Genomic DNA, 4,580 nt, shown 5'->3' with positions numbered 1-4,580 from the left:
GTTCTTTTTGAGCACTGCCAAGAAACCAGGACCCTTGAGTTTCATTCTTGCATTAAACAAAACACATTGACGTAGTTTTTTTTTTTTCTGCGAGTGAGTGTGCGAGCCTGTGTGTTGTAGCTAATGAAGACCTAATAGCATGGTACCCACAAGTCCCGCCTCCGTAAAAAAGCCACTTTCCAGACTGTTCCTTTGCAGGCTTACGCAAGAACTTCGGAAGGCACGTGTTTTGGGGGCTGTGCTTTCTTCTTTTTCTATTTTCCTTAGCTTATGTCGGCAAGAGAAGTGGGAAGACTGTGCCCGACCTGCACACTAGGAAGCAGTGCGCGAAGGCGCGGCACGGATACTCTCTTCTACTTTTTCTTCTAGGTAGGTGGGGGGGTGAAGAAGTTGCGGGAGCAGCGTATGTGGGCGACACTGAAAAAGTGAAGCCGTTCTTCGCAACAAAGTGTCCGCCGGGTCTGTGCAACAGAACTCGCTGGTAACAAAACTCCGATCGCAGCGCGATGCCCACTCCTATACCCTGAGCCTGCCAGCGACATAAACGTAAAACTTTAAGCGAACCCGCCCGCCTCGATATCTTGTGTTTGCGTTAGCCATATACCGGCGCCTCCGCAGTCGCATTTATTATGCTGCGTCCGAAGACATTCCTTTTCATATACTCGCCGAGCTGGCGGCACGTATTGATCTGGCGGTGACCGCGCGACGGATTCAGACAGGCAGCTTCACCGGGTGCAGCGTGTGCGCGCGCTTTGCCTGCAAATGCGACCCAGCTCTGGAGAGCCCCAGTGCGTCGCTGCCGGCTGCCTGCTCACGCCCATTCTGACCGTTTTGCCCTCGACTTGTACCGAAGTATTTCGCTGCAAGGCGCAGATTACGAACATCAGTGAACGAAACATATAAAAAAAATTAGGTTTTATTGTTTATTGGAACCTGCAATTGGAAATAAAAGTGCCAAAGACCCGACTATGAGCATCTGTGTGGTCGTTCAAGAGGGAAATCAATTTTGGTCAAGCGTGTGTCTGCTAGCCACGATTTATGGCATCTTTCAGAAGGGAATGAACGAAACTTGGGCCATTGCTCGCGCCTGGACACCTGGAACTTCTGACCGCGAGTTGTGCGGCCAGCTCTTCGGAGACGTATAGTCTTTGTCAAAAGTAACCAGGCTGCACGTTTTCCTTCTCCGTCGTATATTAAAGCTATTATGTCAGCCCTCAAGCTCTAAATCTCTGTGTGGTATGAAGAACCCCTGTTCTCACCTTCAAAAGCTTTTTGATCTTTAGGGAAGCCGTGAGGGCTCTGTTATACGAATGAGAAGCGAACCATGGAGCCTGGTTACTTTTGACAAAGACTGTGCGTACGTGCTCGCTTAAGGGGAGGTGAAATGGTTTTTTGAGAATTCGAGGTTATTCAAGAAATCGAATCTATGAATCTTCTAGGTAAAGCACGCAAAGCAGTTTTGCGCTAGCATTTAAAATGTTGACGTAATCACCGATTAAACCCGCGACGATGTTCAGGCTTCTCCTCGCTGCGTGAGAGGAATGCGGAGAAACTCGTGGTGACGTCACTGTTGCCGAATTTTCAAATGTCCGCTGCCTTCGCACACATGCTTCCGTGCATCTTCCGATGCCGCCAAACAATGCTTAGTGAGCTTCACCTCCACGACAGTCGTTTACTTCCTTGAAACAACCGGTTCTTTGCTGGAAACTTAGCGCCGCCGTACGTGACGTCATCATTGCGGCCTCTGCCTGTCATTGGCCTCAATGTCAACGCCGCATTAGTCGGCGATTACATCATCGTTTCAAATGTTAGCGTAAAATCATTTCACATGCTTTACCAGGAAATTTCACGCATTCGGCTCATTTAAACTCATCGAATTCTAAAACAGCTTCAGTTGACATAATGTTACCACAGTTGCATATGATGAAACTGTCGCAAATTTTCCGATTCTTTTATTTTCGTTCAGAACTCGCGCTTTCTAAATATTTGTTTTTTAATTGAGCTGACGCTTTTACGGCGCTTCAATCTCGAGCTCAATTTGCACCTACACTTTTAATGAATAAAAGTGTCCTATATACGGGTTTGTCTTCCCTTCAGGGGTCATAATTATCTGTTCAAGCCGTAAGCTGACTCCCCTGCTGCCTGTTTAGCAACTCAGGAATACGATACGCTTTAATGATACGGCTTCCAGTATGGACGATGCATTTTCCTGCCTTTGTTGCTTTCGCTTGCCTGCTCTCGTCGCTGCGGTGATTTATTGCGCATTTTATGCCCCCACTGCCTCGTCGTAAAGATGGCTCGCATTTCCGGGCGAACAAGACTAGCTCAGCGCGCTTCCGACACACAGCTTGGCATTATATGTTGCAGCTCGAGTGGGTTTTTGATGGAAGAAAGGTGCGCGCAGTGAGCGGCGGTGGATGCACAAAACATGGTGGTGTATTATTAATAGTCAATCTCAAAGCGCGCATTTATCCTTCTCACGTCACTCAATTGCACCGTGCCCTTCCTGTTACTTTTTTTCTATTTTGGCAATGGTAAAAAAAAAAAAGCTGAAGGTGAGCCTAGTATTTGGGCATGCACGCCCTGTGTTCTTTTCTTGATGCATGTAAGCCTTTTCCTAGAAGGACGACGGTAAATTGGCCCCGGAGTACTTTTTAATCGTATTTTGTTGGTCCCTTCTCATCCATGCGACGCAGAAGGGCTTGCTGCCTGCTGAATGCGAAGAGTGTTTTTTTTTTTCGAAATGAGCTCAATCCGCCTATACGGAAACCGAGAAAAACGCGAAAGTTTGTTATCCGCACAAACCGTATAGGACTATCCAAGCTGTTATATTATATGCTTTATGTGTTAGTTAGAGCGGCTCTAAACCACGCTGTAATGAACAGTTGTGCAGATGATTTAGTCAGTATCAGCATTTAAGCTTTGGATTTGACTCTTTTTCGATGTAAAATTCTAGATTCGCCTGAACTTTGTTCGGAAGACTTTTTCGCTACAGTGGTTTCAAGCCGTGTTTTCGAAAATATTGCTTAGAAAGGATTATGCTATTAATACAGCAGAAAAACAATTCTAACTTTCATTGTGTACAATCAAGGGCACTGCTATGCTTCAACACAAGCAAGTAAATGCGAATAGCAGGCTTCTGTCACCAGCGCTGACTTGGCAGCCTTTTCTGTTTTTCTAGTGTTCACACTTCAGCAGCGGAAAAGGAAACTAGCTACAACGTATGGTTGGCTTTGGTTGGTTTACAGGGTTTAACGTCCAAAAGTGACTCAGGCTATGAGGGAAGGCGTAGTGGTGGGCTCCGGATAATGTCAACCACCTATAGTTCTTTAACGTGCACTGACATCGCACAGTACACGGGCCTCTAGCATTTCGCCTGCCATCGAAATGCGACCGCCGCGGCCGAGATCGAATCCGCGTCTTTCGGCTCAGCTGCTGAGCTCCATAACCACTGAGCCTCAGCGACGTCAGAACGTATGGGATCTAGAATATATTGCACTTCACTACAGCATCATAAATCCGTGAGTGGTAGCGAAACGGTAACAAAAAACGACAGAACAATGGCTAGTATTTTTGTTTCCTGTCTGACTTTGCTGTTTTGCATGTAATAATGAATTGAGAAAGCCACTGCCAACTGACAGAAGCCTTTTACAAGGAGCAATTAGGGATGTAAAAATCACGTCATTAAAGATTTGACCGGCTGTACCCTCTGTAGAGTCACTGGGTAAAGCATTCAGAGTACCGCGAAGGTCTTAGTTGTGCTGGTAACAGCGACGACCGGCGCCGTCCTTGGGGCTTCCCAGCGGCCGGAGACGCATCGTTACACTCTAAACACAATACGCCTATATGGGACTAAAGAGGGAGTAAGCTGTACTAGATGTCGCTTGATGGCAGCTTATACTCCCCTTTTATTCCTTTGTGTTTAGAGTGTAGGCACTCCTGCTTCTGAGCCGAAATTGGGTGGAGTTCTTACTTAAGCGGCTGTCTGCCGACTTTCGTGCTCTTGGGAGTTTAGCTGCTGCTTACAACACCGTAGACACTGCGAGTTGTGCCAGGCAAACTTGCACGTAACGCCCAGCTTCAGGACGGAGACGATGTATATTACGACAGTCCAATGATTGCCATAACTTCGGAACCCGTAAGCAGAGTATTGTTTATAAGAGTCACGCCTTTCTACCTTCCATTTTCACCTGTGTTACATTTCTAGAGAGTTGCACCCCTCCAAGATTTCAGGTAATTTTCTCGCTTGACGCGGCTGTCGGCAAGCTGTCGCACGTTACTTGGACCAGGATAATTGAGGGAAAGGGGAAAAAAAACTATAGGAACATTTTTGCCATAATTTTACCGATTCGTTTACTTTTCCTCGAATTCCTACCCGATGGCATCATGAAAAATTCATTCACATGAAAAGCCGCCCCGCAGCTGCCTTCCACGGGCTTGGTTTCTCGTATAACCGAGCTAGGCAGCTATGTTAAAGCACGTGGCAAACTGCTTTCTGTGACATTAGAGGCTCGGTGTTCGCTTTTCTCCTCTTTGGTTTCATCTGTCGTGTGTATAGTGACATTCGCCGCAGATGTTAT

Source organism: Amblyomma mixtum, chromosome 3, assembly GCF_055824585.1.
Source record: "Amblyomma mixtum isolate Tamu chromosome 3, ASM5582458v1, whole genome shotgun sequence".
In the NCBI taxonomy this organism is placed as follows: Eukaryota; Metazoa; Arthropoda; class Arachnida; order Ixodida; family Ixodidae; genus Amblyomma; species Amblyomma mixtum.
Note: the sequence above shows the minus strand (reverse complement) of the source record.